The 20,000-nt window shown below is 38.0% G+C and overlaps 1 protein-coding gene across 3 annotated transcripts in view; it reads right to left on the reverse strand.

The window, feature by feature from the left end:
• Positions 1 to 12,393, reverse strand: part of LOC113063485 (TGF-beta-activated kinase 1 and MAP3K7-binding protein 2-like) — a 23,238-nt gene extending 10,845 nt beyond the window's left edge. For 2 of the 3 annotated variants that reach the window (XM_026233926.1, XM_026233923.1), the window contains exon 1: positions 12,148 to 12,393. The gene's annotated coding sequence lies outside the window, so the exon portion shown is untranslated. Of the gene's footprint in view, positions 1 to 7,372; positions 7,433 to 12,147 lie in introns of those variants that run through there. The other variant, XM_026233925.1, reaches the window with a different exon arrangement.
• Positions 12,394 to 20,000: the final 7,607 nt, after the last annotated feature.

The raw sequence follows: 20,000 nt of genomic DNA on the forward strand, positions 1-20,000 counted from the left end.
AGAGCGCTGGAAACGCACAAGTCAGCAATATTTCTTATTTTATTGGCATGAAGTCTCGTGCAGAAAAACAAACAGCAGCAGGAGTGCAACATTCTCAAAAAATATATATGCAGCGGGGACGGCTGCCATAACACAAGAAAAACATCACTGCAGGCTTCAACCCGGCTGCATTTATGATTTAGGCAATTCAAAAATCTCCAAGATTATTTTAAATAATGATTCAATCCATTTCAAACATACTTGAAGTTTAGAGCAGGCCATGTGTGTTTTTTATTGAACGTAGCCGACACTTAGGCTAGGCAATTTCTCTGCCTCGAAGCCGCTTTAAATTTATTTTTAAATTTCACGTCAGGTTCTTTCGCAATGATTTAATGAGCTTTTTTTTTTTATGTGACAACGCGTTTACATCACCCACAAAGCGGAAGGAGACAAAAGGAGTCAGCAGTGTTTTGATTTGAGGGCAAAGGTAAAGAGAAAGTCGTGGCATGTGTCCACCGCAAGAGAGAGCTAGCATTACACAACTACACAACCCTATGATTTCCGCGACGTAGAAAACACCGAGTCACTGACAGTCACTTCATGAGCATTTGACCATTTGATTTGAGTAAAACTCAAAGCGTCACATCACATACACAGAACTGTAAAGGTACATCAACCCGTCAAAATAAAAGTCCGGATTAGTTTAGTTATTGCGGTTTAGTACCAAAAAGTTAGTTTGCTTGTTTAATGTGCATCTCAGAAAATGCTTTATTTAAAACCCCAACTGAATGGCACTTAAATGCACTTAATTCATCTGTCAACTTTATTGTCATTGTTCACAGTACAAGTACAGACAGAGAAACAATGGGTAATAATTAAATGTGTATTTTTGATGTATGCACTGCATTATATGCAATTTAAATATATATATATATATATTTTTTTTTTCTAAAAAAGGAAACTTAGTTATTCATTTTAAGAGACCCAGGAGTCTTATTTTCTCTTGCATAATTAATATTGCACTTTAATTAAGCAAAAACACATTTTATCCGATAACTCGATTAATCGATGGAAGTTTTGGTAGAATACTCGATTACTAAAATATTCGATAGCTACAGCCCTAATTTAATTCTTTTAAAATTAATAGTGTACATATTTGGTTAAAATTGATTCCCTATTTTCGTTTTCAAAACTTTTTTTGGTTGGTCCGATCGATTGTGCAATCGATTTTCGAACGAAAAGTGACATCCCTACTTATGTCATACAATCATGACTGTTTTCTGAAGATGCTATTGGTCAGTCCAAGCAGATGATCCCGCCCCAGACTCATGCTATGGGCTAGTTGCATATCTCCGCCATCTTGGATTTCCGGTCTTGCGAGTGTGTGTGTAGATATTTCCGGTTGTGCTTAAAGTCAGTGCAGAGAACCGGAGAAGTCCAAATATTACCTTCTATATGTTTACAGGATTTATAATATCACTTCATATGCAAATAAGATATACACTGCTATTATTACTATACTATAAATGTTAACTGAGCCAGTGGATTTGAAACGTGTGTATGTTTGGGTCCGGTGTATTAAGTAAATACACTAATGTTCACTACTGTTCACGAGATGAAAGTTGAACTCATGGTGTGTATACACAGCTATATAATGTATTTTATCTTACCAAATATGTAAATGTACAAATTACTTATTTCTCGAAAATGTTTGCATTAATATTATTTTTTTTATATATATATTAAATATTTACCTCGTGAGACGTGGGCTGCGATTTATCTTCAGAAGTATCCATTTCTCAATTGTACACACACATCAGTCTGTTTCATCGTTATTTTCACAACATATTTTATTATCTTACACAGTAAAAATACGTGACTAATTTTAATATATGTTTAATCTGATAATTAATGCAAAACAATAACAATATATACATGGCTGCTCATAGACAGATAATGATTTATGCTACAGATCTTTCACAAAACAAATAAACAGATAAAAAGACACATGAATGCAAACAGCGATCTTTTATTTAAGGCAAACATACCATAATTATATTACGTTTAATTGTACAGTTAGTTATAAATTATGTTAACAAATAAAGTTAATAAAACATGCTTTATCAGAAATCTCTGTGCGTGGTTTGACAGTCAGAAACATGTATCTTACATAACAGAACAAAACCAGCTCTTCGAAAATGAAAAGTATTGCATATTTGAGAGGTTTGTGTTTGAAAAAAGAAATCCCTGTGGACCTGAACTGACGCTGATCCGCATAATCAACAGAAGAATAAAGCAATCTCCGCGTTGTCTCTTGATGAATTTCCACACAGAGGTACGCAAAATATAGGGAGGATGTTTCCCCATGTTTTTGATATACCACTATCGGCTGTTAAATTTGAAAATCATTAATTATATACATCTAGCCAAGTTTCGTATGTAAGTTTCCCTTACATTCAATGCGAGCGTCGCAAGACCGGAAATAAGTACGCACACACTCGCGTCGCTGAAGCTCACCGGCGCCATCTTGTGCACCTAGCCCATTGACCGAGCCAGGGCTGCTGCGTTGGGCTGGTCACCTATTGAGCGATCAGATCTAATTATCTAATAATCTGTGCGCTACTGGCGCATAAACTACATGGATAAATATTCACAAAAAAAGAGTTCAAAAATGGTACAGCTGATGACGCTATTAAATTGAATCTGTATGGAATCAGACTTCTGTAGTGAACTGTGCTGATTCTAGGAGAGAGACCGTTGCAGCAGAAATGTTTCCATCAGCTGCTAAAATATAATTCTGAGCTTGAGGCCAACCAAAAGAGCTACAGCAGCAGTCACATGACACGATGAAGAGACACGATTGGTTTATATCACACCATTCAGTGTATAAGCCAGTGATGATGAAATTTTATTTTCTTAGAAAATATTTTTAGACTTAAAAATAATCATCAGGCTGTATTACTTTTCCATTGAGGCTCATCATCGTTCAGTCCTTCCAGCTTCTCAGAGCTGCAGCAAACTCCATCGCTGCATGGGTTTTGGATTAATATGAATTTTCCTACATTTTTGTAAATGTTAATTTGTCAGTGCTATCTAACATGATGCTAGATCTACACTGCTAGCACAACACTAGCACAAACATCAACACTGTGGGATTCTGAAGCACATTTCCCACTCTCTCTTCAAACATAACAGTATCAATGTTTCAGCACTTAGGCCATCCTTAATATTCTTGTTTGCCGTAACCCGACCTACCCTGTCAATTTAGGATCGACTCAATTGATTTATTTTTTTGCTTTTAGTCCGACCGACTTGCCGGTTGTAAATTCTAAAATAGCTAAAAAACTAAATTCGAGTCCTCAAGATAGCGCATAGAGCAAAATATTACTGCACGTTTATTCAAAGCATTAGAATACATGACAAAAAACAACATAATAATTAAAATAATTTTTATGAACCAATTATTATTAATTACGTTGCTTAAAGAACTATAAACAAAACAGCGTCATGTATGTATTGTTAAATAAATAAAAAGGGGCGGAAAACCAGTCACACAGAACACATTTTCTCATTTGCGAAATATGCGTTCTGTGTGAACAGCTTGGTTTTGGTGTAACCCAGTCCGTGACGTCACGATATGCTAATTTGTTTAAATTCATACCTACTCATCACCATTGCCAAAATTTCTTTTTTTTTTTTTTTTTTTTTTTAACATTGAAACTTGAAAAAAAAAAATACACCGACCTACCAACCCATTTTTTTAAAATTACTGTTACTGCAAACTAAAATATTTTTTAGGATGGCCTTATATCAATTTAAAGACCTGGCTAGAATAACTTCAGCTTTATGCAATTAATCTTCACCTCAAGGAGAAAAAATCTTCCAATATAATGGATCACAAACATGATCTTTCAAAGAGTGGTTGCAATGGGGCAACTGCATTCTTCTAAAGGCACTTGAATGACAAACCTGAACTTAAAAACAGGTTTGTGGAACAAGCAAAGCCAGTTATGCACCCATGAACCGTGCAAGCAACACAAACTAGAAACACAACAGAAAGGCTTGCGACGGACCGCAACAAACACAGTTTCAGGAAAGACTGCAAAACTTTCTGCAATGCTACAAGACATCGGAAGAAGTTAGGAGAGCTACATAAATACTATAAACGCATGAATGCAGAACATATCTCTTAAATAGAAACTACCAAACTAGCCTATATTACAAGGCTATATGATTATAGTTCCTCAGAAATCCCAATGTTGTTGAAAATGCAAAGATTAAGGTTTCAAACGAGAAGTATGGTGAAGCCTGGTGTTATCCTGAATCTCCACAGCAATGAATGAAGTGAAAGAGCATGGTTTGAGTGTGGTAAGATAGGACACATCAAGAGACGGTTTGTGCTGAGAGATCTCCCTCTGCTGACAGATGACTGCAACACACACCACGCTTTGATTACAAAACAACATCAAACTGACAGAAACTACATTTGAGCGCAAGATCACTGCTGAAAGAGCTTCTTATGACACTTTACAATGTAAAAGTAAACCTATCACAGTTAAAAACATACATAAATGAAACAATCAGACATAGATTATGCAATGAAACCGGTTTCTAAGTAAAGCCATTACTCTGTTGAGCAGTATGAGCACATTCTTTGCTTCTGAAGACTATCACATTGAAACCCCGTGCTAATATGGCACTGGTACCTATGGAACCGGTATGTACCGAACCGAATCAGAACACAGATTTCAGTGCCTCATTTCGGTGCCTCTTAAATGTCTGAGTGATCGATTGAAATATTTGTTCTGGTTCTTCAAGATGTACACAAGAAGCATGGGCGTCACTAGGCTTTTTTAGTGGGACTATAGCATTTAGCTCCATAAACTGTACACAAATTTGCGATCACCTCAGAGTCAGTCCACTTAAATATCACATCAGACCGGTCTCCTCAGTGTATTTCAGCGCTCTTCGATCCGCAGACAATGGCGGAGCAGCGCGAGCGGACTCGAAGAGAAACTATTTTGGGGTGAAAAATAGGTGCCTAAGACTGTAAACGTCATTGTTGCTACTTTATACAGAATGAGCATACAGTAATTCACATAACTGATTTAAGACAGTGACAGACAGCACTCATGTTAACTAAATATCAGAGAGATTGACAGAGATACAGTAGAAACATTATGTGTGGTTTTATATTAAACAATGACCCAGATCATGAAATACATTTATTAGCCTTAGAGTAAGGGAAGAACGGGAAATGAGAGCATCCAAGGAGCGTGTGAAAGCTATGGATTTATTTTAAATATTTAGTAATGTTCTTTAATGTTATCCAGTTTTTTGTGGCACTTTTCTTTTTTAAGTATCGAAACGGCACCGGTATCGTAAAAAACCCAAACGATACTCAAACCCTATTAAAAGTACAACTTGATTTTCTGTTCTAAAGCAGTTCTCCAATGTGGATCTAGCAAATGATAAAATATTTTTAACAGTGAGGGAAAAAAACATTTAATTAAAGTTATAGTTTTGGTTTGCAGAGATCACAAACGGACGTGTGTGTGTGTGTGTACTCTTGTGTGAGAGAAAGACGGTCAGCTGTCTTATATCTTGTGTACTGCTAACACATACGAGCTTCATCACTGTGTCTGTCATGACTCTGGTCCTCTTTCAGCTTGAACTGATGGTAAAACTAAGGACATTATTAACCGTCTTTCCATTTATTTTGAAAGATGATGCTCAGGATTATAGAAAAGGGCGTTACATTTCTTACGAGTACATGGGGTGTTCAGCCAATCAAAATGCACTTGGTCAGCTGGCCAATCAGAGCAATCTTGATACGGCACCGATGCCACTTGACTGTCGTGTGTCATCAAAGTACCGCGAGACGTTTCTAAAACGTCTGTGTATTTTAAAAATACTGCATTTAATTGACTTCATCTGTGATAGAGTATGCAAACAGCACGTGAGTGTCACTAACGGGAGCAGAAAGTGTCCGGCTTGACGGCTCCGTCTCCAGCTACTCTCAGCGGTCGCCGTCTGCAGCCGAGCTATAGTCGAACGCACCCTGTGCTCGTCAGAAGGAGGGGCTTTGTAGAAAACCACGCATTGGAGAGACGGGGCATTAGGAGGAACTACAATAATGTACAGTATTTAAAAAATAAATTGTGTTTTTTTAACATTAAAGCAGATCAACATATTCTGTTAAACTAAATACACAAAATAATGATCTTTAAAAAAGCATCATATGACTGCTTTAACTCACTTTCATATACAGTATTGTTAGGTGGCTTTAATGAAATGGGTTTAAATGGCTAGGTTCAGAGAGGTTGATAACCCAACCTTTGGAGACACTCAAAGAGTCAAACGCAGGGTTATATCACCTGTTAAACGGTCCAGAAGTAAACTAAATAGTGCTGCTGATTTGAGGCAGAGCATTTATCAGCTCAGAAGCGCTCGAACTCAGACTCGACTCACATAAGAGAAAGGTTTCCCATTAAAACACGGTTAGCAACACTGTATTTTAGTGTGAGAATGACCAGTTACGATGAAAGATGATGCTTACAGAAGTAATGTAGTCATTCAGATACACTCATTCTTGTTTTGAAGCGAGGGTATTATATTTATATTAAATGTGTTTAGGCTATTTTTAAATCTAACACTACAGGTTTACAGAATAGCTTGTTTTACTGTTGTATCGAGGCACCTGCATGGTTTGCATGTAACGGTCAGAACATTTACACTTATTTTTTTGGCTTCTTGCAATGTTACTGTTGTTAATAGAAATCAATGTACATCTCTATTTCAACTCAACTCAACTATTTCAAAATTTCCATCTGACAATTGATGTAATATTAATAACTGCACTTATTTGTGATAAATAGTAGTAACCTTATTACTGTTAGTTTCATGTGTTATCCTGGAGCATGCTTTATTTCACCTGTGCTTGTAGCTAGTTCCTTTGGTATAGTTTTATTACTGTGTGTCTCCAGGAAGCTCATTAAGTGAGTGATATTAGTAAATATCACTCATGTAAATCTGTGCGTACTTCTGCTGAAAAGCTATGAGTTCCTTCCAATGCAGTAATAAAGTAACTTTGGGAAAGCAGCGTTTTCTGTGAGGAACTGTTGTACACTTCTTAAAGAGTTATTAGCCCAGAGACTATTTCACTGGGTTAGTTACTGTACACATCTGTTGTGCAATCTGTTTTGGAAAAAGAAAGAGGGAGGAGACAACAGACATTTCTTTTTTACAGTTTCTACCCCAAGGCTAAAGAATTGCAAAACAAAAAACATGCCATTTTTACACAGTGCCTCTAATGTTTGGTTGTTTGAGGTACAGAGCGCCTCGGCAAAGGGATACTTCACCTTAAATAATAATCTGATGTTTATCTGCTTACCCTCAGGGCATTCCAGATGTAGGTGACTTTGTTTCTTCAGGAGAACACAAACTGAGATTTTTAACTCAAACCGTTGCTGTCTGTCAGTCTTATAATGGCAGTGGATGGGAATCACATCTTTGAGTCTCAAAGAAAACATACACAAACAAAAATTAAACCCTGCGGCTCGTGACAATACATTGAGCTGTAAAGAGACGAAACGATGAACAGTATTTATATCGTTTTTACCTTCGATTCACGCAATGTCTAAACTGTCCTGTGCACGTTCACATCTTCTTTTTCAGCCGGTGCGTTGTCCTCGTTTTCTTGGCAGTAATGCACTTATAATGCACTTTTAGTGCTGGGCGGTAAACCGGTTCATACCGATGTTACGATGTTAATTTTGAATATACTGCCATACCGGTGTATTTAATTACTCAGCATTCGAAACGAACGTTATGCTGCGCCGCGGCCGCGAGACACTGTTTCAGACGGACCCTTTACAATGTTGCACTTCCGTTACTGCGAGGCGTGGGGAGGGTATACTCAGCAGTGCTCCGGTGTTACATTATAACACCTGTTTCACACATACTCCGTCTGCAGTGCGTATTAACGGATTCCAGCTGCGCGAGGTTGAGGTCCGTCAGTGTGTTCAAGGAGCGGTGCGTCTGAAGCAGTGCAGAGATTGTTAACGTACTGAGTCTATTGTTGCTGAGCTGCAGGCGTTTGCGGGAAAAATGAACATGGACTGACATGGAAACACAGTCACATGGGTTTTTGGCTAGGTTTAAAACAAGAAAAAGAGCACTTTTAGATAAACAAGGAAAACAATATATATGTTCACTTTTATGGAAACAGAAAAACAGTTCATTAAGACGGTGGGGTGGGGTGGGGTTGGCGCGGGGTGGGGTTGGCGCATGCCCTTGATGCGAGAGACCCGGGTTCGAATCCACTGTGAGGCACCAATGTGTCCCTGAGCAGGACACTTAACCCCTAGTTGCTCCAGAGCCGTGCGACCTCTGACATATATAGCAATTGTAAGTCGCTTTGGATAAAAGCGTCAGCTAAATGAAAAAATGTAAATGTAAAACCCGTGGGATTGCTTGTGATAAAGATTAAAATGCAAAATGCATGAGACTGTTTCTGTCTGTGGGGTTTGCATTTTAAATATTTTAACAAAAAAAAGTAGGCTAATTATTGTGTTTATTTATTTATTTATCAGTTTATTTAATAGGGACCATGCATATTCATGTACATTGTTGTATGAAAATACACCATGTAAATATGCCAGAATTAGTAAAAAGATACTATTTTTCATCTGCAGTGTTTTGCCGCTTGCTTAAGCAGCTTATTATGCAAACACGTCCTATGTGAAAGCACAATGAGTCCGTGCTGCAGACTGCATATGCACTGCAGGCAGATTATGCATAAATAATATACATTTTATGCAAGTGCTGTCGGGCTAAAATTGTCGCCAAAGGCACCAACACTAACAATTTGCTCCAGTACCTTAGCCGCAAGCACGTATTGGAATATCAACCAGCAGAAAATGCATTGTACACCTGATTATGCATGAAAAAAAACATCATAAACCGGAAAACCGGTATAAAAAAAACCAAAAAAAAAAAACGGTATATCCATTTTTGGTCAAACCGCCCAGCACTTATAAGCCTGTGATCCACTGTAAAGCAAGAAGATGACTCTGCGTCACGCGCCGGTTGTAACGCGCTCAGGACAGTTCAGACATTGCAAGTTGCTGTTCAAGATAAAAATTCAGTGAGTTAACGCACTCCAGCTTTTTAAATCGTATTTCTCCATCACTGCTAACTAATCTACCTGCCTGTGATTGGCCATTACATTCATGCACTCAACAGACACACACGTGATTGAAGAAGCAGCCTCTTCTGACTAGTGTGTCCCCAGCGCGCTCACACACACACACAGTTTCACTATTGGGTTAGACATCGCTTCCAATCACACAGACTCAGGTAATTCTCACATAGATTAAAATATCTTAGAAACTTTTCTGAAGACAGTCGGTTCTGCCTTATATATATTCATAGAATTCCTTCATTCATGTTTCCACACAAAACCAGCCCTACGTGAGTCTAATGCGGAGCAGTATTCATCTCTAACACATTTAGATTAACCAAAGTTATTCAGTCAAGAGCAAATTTGAGCAGATTGATTTTCTTTTGTATTTTAATATTAATAACAGACAGCAGACCAAAGGCATGGTTCTGACACACACCAGTTTCTCAGTTTAGTTCATTTAAATCTTTGTTTAAATGTAGTTATGACTGTGCTTACGAGGACACTTGAAAACAAAAAGACTATTTTGACTTAATGTTGTGTTTATTTGGCAATTAAGCGTGAAAAGAAGTGAGAAGTGTGAGCACAGAAGACGGCGCTCAAGGACCGGATGAAGATCCCTTTCACTCGAACGGTTTAAAATCTTTTGAATGCTTAAAATGGCAAAACTTATAAAAACATACACTTGATAACCTTTCATGACGAGTCAAATTCGGTGTCTTATTTGTGATGTGGTAGCATGTGTTAACGCTAGTTGCATACATTAGTTTTCTCAAACACAACGAGCAGAAGCACCTGGTTCTCTTAACTTCTAGCAAAGCTTCCAGAAGACTTGCCATCTCTGTCTGTTTCTGTCCATGCCCAGAGCCACTTCTGTTTAAGTCCTTTATCAGTTCGGACGTCTGTCCCAGGATCATAATCTTACTCTCCAGCCTGCAGACCATCTTTGTTCAGCAGGACTCAAGACCCACCCCAGTCTTCTTCTGATTGGCTAGTGAGGGTAGTTTGGTTGAGAGTGAAAGCTGTATTCCTCTCATTCATTGGTAGATGAGCTCATGAACTCAAGTGTGATATCATGCTGGAGATCCGGCAAGGTGCCGCAATTCTTTAAGCCATGAGGTCAATAAATAATGTAAAGCCACATTATTTTGAGTTTTTGTTTTGTTTTTGTAGCCCTTGAATATGTTCAACATGGAACACTATCCAGTACATACACACCGTCTGTTTTTGAGAAGTGTGTGAATCGAGGGGGACGAGCTCATTTCTCATCAAACCTGTTCATGTAGAGGTTTCCAGGGACAAATCTAGATCTAAATATAGAGAAAAAATAGAGTCTACACACGACAAGGAGATGTTTTTCCATCTAAAAAATATATCTAAATTACGGCCTATGCTCTCAATGTCAAATGCAGAAATGTTAATCCATGCATTTGTGACCACAAGGTTAGACTATTGTAATGCTTTATTGGGTGGTTGTTCTGCACGCTTGGTAAACAAACTACAGCTAGTCCAAAATGCAGCAGCAAGAGTTCTTACTAGAACCAGGAAGTATGACCATATTAGCCCGGTCCTGTCCACACTGCACTGGCTCCCTATCAAACATTGTATAGATTTTAAAATATTGCTTATTACTTATAAAGCCCTGAATGGTTTAGCACCTCAGTATTTGAATGAGCTCCTTTTACATTATATTCCTCTACGTCCGCTACGTTCTCAAAACTCAGGCAATTTGATAATACCTAGAATATCAAAATCAACTGCGGGCGGCAGATCCTTTTCCTATTTGGCGCCTAAACTCTGGAATAACCTACCTAACATTGTTCGGGAGGCAGACACACTCTTGCAGTTTAAATCTAGATTAAAGACCCATCTCTTTAACCTGGCATACACATAACATACTAATGTGCTTTTAATATCCAAATCCGTTAAAGGATTTTTAGGCTGCATTAATTAGGTAAACCGGAACCGGAAACACTTCACATAACACCGTTACATCATTAGAAGAATGGCATCTACGCTAATATTAGTCTGTTTCTCTCTTTCTCATTTATATCACTGAATACAAATGATTGATAATTGTGTAATTGATTTCAATTAAAAGTAAAAGATGAGACAAAAATAAAACCTGCCAATTAGACCAAAATAAAATACAAAAAGGTATTATTATATTGAACACTTGTGAGATGATGGCTGCGTGAAAGTGTGAAACAGATCTCATGAATGCGTCTCATCACGTGAGGCCCAGTGCATCATGGGTCAGAACATCACCGTCTGTGTGAATCGAGCAGTTCAACCCAATATTACACACAACACTGCATACCTGACACAGGATAGGTGTGTGTGTGTGTGTGTGTGTGTGTGTGTGTGTGTGTGTGTGTCAGAAACAGCTGTCCGGATCATATGGACTGAACTGAGATGTACTTCTCAAATATGGTCATTACTGTTTCGTTACAATATTATTACATTATTAGTGTAGTAGACTAAAATAATGGAGCAAAGGCATTTGGATTAAACATTGGTTTGTTTTCATCTGCCAATGCCAAATCAGAAACTGAGATGCACTAATACAATGTTTTATATAAACTGATTGTGGGACTCGTAAGAGCGCCTTCAGAATGAGATCTAGTTCATCATGTTTGTGTTCTAGCTCTTCTTCTCGTGTGTAAGTGTGAGGACAGGTTTGATTGGCGGATGTTGCGTGTTTTCTGCTGGGTTTATTTCAGCGCTCACCGCAAACACACAAGAACAAACCATCTTTGCTCCTAAACTGACGCTGCGCGGAGAAATCGGTGACGCGCGTCACTGCTCAGACGCTACGCGTCAACCGACAACAATCTGGAAAGAAACCCCGAGCGAGCGGATGCGGAAGCGCGACGCGTTACAGGCTTTCAACGCGTTCTCAGCCGGAGCAAACATCACGAAAGAGCGGAGTCCGCCCGGAATAAGTTAGACTCGGAAGGCCTGATCTTAAGCGTCTTCCTCACCGTGTCACCGCCGCTCCCGGGCCGCCTTCCACCCCCGAGACGCGCCGCAGACCCGCGCTGCTGACTGACCCCGCGGTGAAGGGCAGAACCCCGCGCCGCTGCTGCTTCACACACTCGGGACTCTTCTGACAGCTCTTCTGTCTCCCTGATGTTCTCTCTTCCTTCTCTCTTCCAACAGATAACAATCAAAATAGTGTCACACAATATGGCGGCCGTACAAGTAAGCGTCTATCGCGAGACTCTGCGAGATTTCTTGGGCATCGCAGGGAAAAGATGTCACGGCTCATGAATATTAATACCATTGTGCTCACGTGATCTGTCTAGAATCTACTGCCTTAATCTTCACGAGCAAAGAATTACACAGGACCTGTTTTGTAATTTAGCAGGATAATACGAGACAATTGGGCTTTAAAGGAACGGGATATTTGCATTCAGCACGGATAAAATGACAGTAAATAAATGTATAAATGATTATTTTATGTGTGAAACAAACACAGTCCAGAGAATGCCTTCCTCTTGCAGCAGAGCCAACCTAACCGGGCTAAGGCTCTTACAGTTTTTTTCAACTGCTTACACACAAAATTATTAGTTGTCACACAATTTCTAAAACCTGACACTCAAATACCAGAACCACACAATAAATCTGCAAAACCATACACAAATTTTTGGCAAACACTTTTTGCCAAAACTCAACACACAATTTTCTATGCAACACAAAAATCGGACAGGAAGTTTCTTGATATCCTTTTATAAACACAACCAATCAAAATGCCACACTAATTCATCAGTGCCTCACACTAACTCCTCACATGTGCAGACACTTGTTGCTTTACTTAACAACAACCAATCATAACTTTAGTAGTGGCCTATAAATAGGCCAAAGGTCAAGTAATAGGTTTTGGACAATGGATGCAAACAATGCAGACAGAGTAAGAGGAGTTGGAGGGAGAGTCAGAGGACGAGTTCGACTAAGAGGAGCAAGGGGAGGAAGCAAAAAAAGCAATTGGTTTCAATTTTGCTTTTGTTTTTACTTTATATATTCAACAGCTCTCTCCCAATAACATTCAATCATGAACATGTGATCTTTTAAAATAAGAGCTTTAGGTTTTGAATAACAGTGTGTATTGTATATGACATAATCAAAAATATAACATTATGGTAAAGGTGTTTACAACGTAAGACAAATGTTTGCTTTTGAAATATGTTTGTGATATTTTGACTGTGGTGTTTCATTTTGAAAGAGATGTGAGGCATTTTGCATCTTGTGTGTGCAATTCTTGAATTTGTGTGTTAAGTTTTGAAAAAAAGAGGAAAACTTTGAAAAATGTGTGTAAGCAGTTGAAAAAAACTGTAGGCTAAGTTATGAGATAGTAGTAATAATAAAACGTTTTCAGTTGTTGCGTTCAAAGGATCAGTTTTCACAAATGCAATTAGTGTAGTAATAAAGAAAAGAAGAAGCTCTAAACAATTATGGCGCAGATGCGGATCAATTTAAAGGCTTTCTAAGAAACATGTTGTGAGGTGGGCTGGAGAAATCACCGAACTATTACAGTCTGAACAAACCTGTTGAACCAGTGTAAGTTACTGAAGGGTTTTAATGGTAATTAAAGGAAATCCATGGTTGATTTTTTCTTATAAGTGATCTTGTTGATTACTTTCACAAATATTTCCAGTTTATCAGATATGGGAGAGATCATAGATGCATGTGATAGTCAGCCTGAAATAGTCTTCCTTAAAAAAAATAGTAATGGCCTTGCATTTCTAAAATTTGCAAAAGTCTATTTTGTGTATTACATTTCATGTGAAATAATTTTACAGTATCCACCTTTCTCCTGAGTTAAACTCAGTGGGATGATTTAGTCTTGTTTGCACACATTCGGTGGAATTATTTAACAGATTTGAAGTTTCTGTAATTGTTCATAAGGGCCACTGGTTATTGGTTAATGATAGCAATAGAAATGCATGACAGACATTATATATTTCTTTGTATTTGTGGTTATAACAAAGTGGCTAACAGAAAAATGTTTGAGAAACTTGGTGATTTGGTTAATAGATTTAAGAATAAAAAAGCAGAAAATTTGATAATAGAGAGTGATTTTTATATAGACCCTAATTCATGGCTATACCAGAGACTTCAAAGAGGTCTGCTTTCTGTGTATAATTATATCACATGCAGTTGTACATGCATAAAAGTGATTGACTACTGAAGGGTATCTAACCCAAACAGGCTAATGATTTTCTTAGTCAGAATTTTCAAATTTTACAGATATTTGACTAATAGTTTAATCATATGTTTTGGGGGCAAAATACATTACCAAGAGTTAAGTCAGACATTTGACAGTCATAATTACTGACGTTAACACGGGGAAAATTTGTAACACCTCGCAGATGCAAACAAGGAAAATATTGTTTTATGTTTTGATTAAAAGATAGTTAACATTAAACGTCAGCAAAACCCTAACATTTCTTTACAACTGTGCTCTCATTATAACGTTATGTATATGAAAGTAGTTATTCATGTAGATAACCAGTAGAATGAAGCAGCAGGTTTTTAACTCATCATTTATTTATTTCAAATGGAATATGCTTCATTATTTATACAACATAATGTTAATATAGGCTATTTTAATGTAGTGTATTGTTAACTTTATTATTAGTATTATTATTATTATTATTATCAATGTTGAAAAGAGCTGAGAATATTTTTTTCAGGTTTTTAGGGAGGATAAATTGAAAGAAAAGAATGTTTGTTACATTTGTTACAGTTGCTATACATTTATTTGTTACATGTATATTATTTACATCAAGCTTTTGAATGGTTTAGTATTGTATATTGTTATTGAAACTTCATAATATTTCACTTGATTATACATTAAGTCAGGAATTATAATTTGGAAAAAGTCTTTGAAAAAAGTCTAACTATTAAAATGTTTACATGTTGTGTGAAAACTAGTACAAGTATATAAATGAATAAAGAGACTTACTCATGTTTATGATCTCTGCTGAATAAAGTGCTTCATTCTTTTTTCTGAGAAAATCCAAATCTCAAATCCTCAACCGCATCACATCTTTTTGGGGTGAATTAACTCTTATTCCTCTCATCAAAAAAAACTTGAAGAACAGCTTTGCTGCTTTTTCTTCTGTGTTAGCGAATTCAAGCCCAGCACTTCAGTTTGAAACATTAGAATCTGAATAGGGCGCTCAACGCTGGGGCGTGGTCACATTAGAAGATTTTAGCAGCACTTGTTTAGTTTAAAAGTGGATATGTCTGGCTTTCTATAGATATCTCTCTTATGTCTTTTCGTTGAGTATTCAGTGAGTTACAGTTCATTTCAATGACGTGTTTGTAAATGAAGATCAGCGCAGACAAAGGCTGCAGACAGCACACCTTGTTTGTTATCTTTATTTTATAAATGAATAAAGTTTTGTTGTTATTATCTCTGTATAAAAAAGTAGACCCTTTACAGATTAGACTGATGTATTGCTCTTATCTGTACGATCAAAACTGAAAGTGTAATTTAAGAGAATTTGAGAAAATGCCTCATAACACGTATACGTGTTAATCGACTCCAGAGGGTTAAAAGCAGTTCATCATTGAATTCAGTGATGTCATCGTCTCAGTTCAGTTTAAATAGTGTCTGTGCATTTGTTTGCAATCAAGTCAACGATATCGCTGTAGATGAAGTGACCCCAACTAAGCAAGGCAGAGGCGACAGCGGCAAGGAACCAAAACTCCATCGGTGACAGAATGGAGAAAAAAACCTTGGGAGAAACCAGGCTCAGTTGGGGGTCAGTTCTCCTCTGACCAGACGAAACCAGAAGTTCAATTCCAGGCTTCAGCAAAGTCAGATTGTGCAGAAGAATCATCTGTTTCCTGTGGTCTTGTCCTGGTGGTCCTCTGAGACAAGGTCTTTACAGGGGATCTGTATCTGGGGCTCTAGTTGTCCTGGTCTCCACTGTCTCTCAGGGCTGTAGAGGTCCTTTCTAGGTGCTGATCCACCATCTGGTCTGGATACGTACTGGATCCGGGTGACTGCAGTGACCCTCTGATCTGGATACAGACTGGATCTGGTGGCTATGGTGACCTCGGAATAAGAGAGAAATAGACTAATATTAGCGTAGATGCCATTTTTCTAATGATGTAGCAAGTACACCGGGTGTTATGAGATGTGTTCCCAGTTCAGGTTTACCTAATTAATGCAGCCTAAAAATCCCTTTAACCCTAACCCTAACGGATTTGGATATTAGAAGCATATTAGTATGTTATGTGTAAGCCAGGTTAAAGAGATGGATCTTTAATCTAGATTTAAACTGCAAGAGTGTGTCTGCCTCCCGAACAATGTTAGGTAGGTTATTCCAGAGTTTAGGCGCCAAATAGGAAAAGGATCTGCCGCCCACAGTTGATTTTGATATTCTAGGTATTAACAAAATTGAGTTTTGAGAACACAGTGGATGTGGAGGATTATAGTGTAACAAGAGCTCATTCAAGGTGCTAAATCATTCAGGGCTTTATAAGTAATAAGCAATATTTAAAAATCTATACGATGTTTGATAGGGAGCCAGTGCAGTGTGGACAGGACCGAGCTAATATGGTCATACTTCCTGGTTCTAGTAAGAACTCTTGCTGCTGCATTTTGGACTAACTGTAGTTTGTTTACTAAGCGTGCAGAACAACCACCCAATAAAGCATTACAATAATCTAACCTTGAGGTCATAAATGCATGGATTAACTTTTCTGCATTTGACATTGAAGCATAGGCCGTAATTTAAATATATATTTGAGATGGAAAAATTCAGTTTTACAAATGCTAGAAACGTGGCTTTCTAAGGTAAGATTGCCCTAACCCGTAATAACAGCCAGTTTGAAAGTTTTAGCGACATATCCTTATGATAATGAGGAATTAATAATAGTCAGAAGAGGATCAATGACTTCTGGAAGCACCTCTTTTAGAAGCTTAGATGGAATAAGGTACATACAACAAACATACAAGTTTTGGTTTAGATGATTTAACAGGTTTATACAATTCATCCTCTCCTATAGTAGAGTGATATGAGTGAAACTGTTCCTCAGGGGATCTATAGTGCACTATAGAGGTCTGATGTGATACTATAGCTGATGGTTGAATAGTTACATTTTTATCTCTAATAGTATTGATTTTAGAAGTAAAGTAGTTCATAAAGTCATTACTGCTGTGATGTTGGGGAATGTTAACACTTGCTGATGCTTTATTTTTCGTTAATTTAGCCACTGTATTGAATAAATACCTGGGGTTGTGTTTGTTTCCTTCTAAAAAAAGTAATTGGATTTAGCAGTTTTTAATGCTTTTCTGTAGGATAGGTTACTTTCCCACCAAGCAATACGAAATACCACTAGTTTTATTTTCCTCCCCCTGAGCTCCATTTTGCAGGCTTCTCTCTTTAGGGTGCGAGTATGCTCATTATATCATGGTTAAAAATGCTAGAAAAGAAAGAGCCCATAGTTTCTGTTACATCATCAAATTGTTCTGAGGTTTAGTATAAGGTTTTTCATTATCAACATGGATATTAAAATCGCCAACTATTAAAACTTCACAGGGGATTTATCATTAACATTTGTTAATGCCTGCCCTCTGAGAAATCTTTTAAACATTGTTAGAAATTGAAGCAACACCTCCCCCTTCGCCTTTTGGATGTGGTTCATGATTATAACAGTAATCTTTGGGGGTAGACTCAATTAAAATAATGTAATCATGAGGTTTTAGCCATGTTTCTTTCTAACAGAATGCATCTAGATTATGAGCAGTGATATTATTTATAGAAAGTGCTTTCATAGAAAGGGACCTGATATTCAATAAGACCAAGCTTTATCATTTGTTTATTCGTATTGTATTTGTTTTTTATTCGTTATACCACAATTAAATTGTAACTGTTAAATTGGTTTTGGACATTTTTTGTATTATTGTTTTGTAAGTATTTTCTAGTTTGGGTATCGATAGTGTGATATCTAGGTGAAAGAGTCTCTATATGCTGAGAATGAACTGTCTTCTGTGATGTGAGGTGGCTAGCAGACGGTCGGTTTAACCAAGTCTGTCTGCATCCTGAGTCAAGTACAAACTTGTACAAAAGACTATGTGCCATATTTCTAAAGAGAAGAGCGGTGCCACCCCCACAGGGATGAAGACCATCTCTTTGTAGCAGGTCAGGTCTTCCCCAAAAGCTGTTCCAATTCTCGATGAAACCTATGTAGTGCACTTGACTATCTAAAAAAACTGATTTAGTGTTTAAATTTCATGATAACAGTAACAGAATTTAAAAGCTGGCACTATGCTTCATAGTAAAAGAAACAAATATATTGGCACATGACTAGACTAATTTAAGATATCCCTCAATGGCTAGTGATCAAGACAGAATATATAAAAACATAACATATGTAAACCCCTAAACATGACACACATTTATAGTGGAGAGAGAGCACGTGCACAGGTTAGCCAGGTTGACAAATATAAATAAATACCCGTAACATATATTTCTGTATTGCGCAAGATGGAAAACCTGTATGGGGATTAAATTTGTTTATATCAGGCAACCCATTAGTGTTCTTCTGTAGCTAGATTAAACATTGTTGGAGCCTATATATTATGCTTGATTTTTAGAAACCTTGTACTATTCTATTCAACGTTTAATTGTGTTCTAGTATTTAAACTAAGTGTGGTAACCTAAACCCCAATTTTGATTAAGTGCCAACTCTATCGATATTCATATCGTCAAATCTTTGTGAAAATACATACTTGTATAGATGTATTGAATAGCACTACTATTAAGTGGACCTCTTTATGTAGTGTCCTAACCCTAACCCTGCCCTAACCCTAACCCTAACCCTGCCCTAACCCTAACCCTGACCCTAACCCTAACCCTAACCCTAACCCTAACTCTAAGGTTAGGTAAGTAGAGATCCCAGAACCAACGCAAAGGGCATCGGACTGGGTTGTGCACTGTCCATCCCACCCATGGTCACCAAGCAGGCTCCACTTTCAAACTGGCCACACCAGAGTGTCCCATCACCCAGTATAGGGCTCTAACAGTCAGGGCTGTAATGTCCCGGGCTCTATTACCCAGGGCCTAAGTGGTTAAGGTCAGGGTTGGTTTTTGGGTTAGGGTTAGGTTTGGAAAAATACAACAGCTCCCCCCAACCTAGCCCTCGTCTAGGCCGGTTTGGGATAGGGAGACTGAGGGAAAGGTGCACGGGCCCACGCTTGTCAGACTATACCATATCGCGTGAGATCATCTCCGGTCTAGGAGCTGCGCTTGTCTAAGCATTGGGCCTAAAAAAGTGAAAATTATGTTTTTAAACGCTGGGTCTGCGATGGTTAAATTTAGGCTCTGAATTTTTTCACCCTTAAGTTTCACAGTGCTCGAGTTGAACCAGCTGGGTTCATAATTGCTGAGGTTATGGCGGTTAGCTTGAGAGTGCAGTTTGTTCCAGCACTCAATCTAGATCTAAGTAGATATGAGAACACAAAGTTCTTGACTGAACTTGTTCCAGATCGGCGAACCAGACCACAACTCGAAGGTCGCAGACTGATAATCCCGACCCAGCATCGTGTTCTGCCAAAAAGTATTGTTTCAGCCAGACTGCCATGTTATCAAAGACGGTTAATGTCATAGTTAAATTATAATCATTGGGTCTGTGATGGTTAAGTTTAGGGTGTGGTTTGGTCCAGCTTTAAAAATAGCAGTCTTCGAGTCGAACCGGCTAGGTTTTTAAATGCTGCGGTTATGGTGGTTAGGTTTAGAGCGCGGTTGGGTCCATCTATAGATTTAACAGTACTCGAGTTGAACCGGCTAGGTTTTTGAAGGCTGCGGTTATGGCGGTT

The sequence above is a fragment of the Carassius auratus genome, chromosome 45, assembly GCF_003368295.1.
Source record: "Carassius auratus strain Wakin chromosome 45, ASM336829v1, whole genome shotgun sequence".
NCBI classification, from domain to species: domain Eukaryota; kingdom Metazoa; phylum Chordata; class Actinopteri; order Cypriniformes; family Cyprinidae; genus Carassius; species Carassius auratus.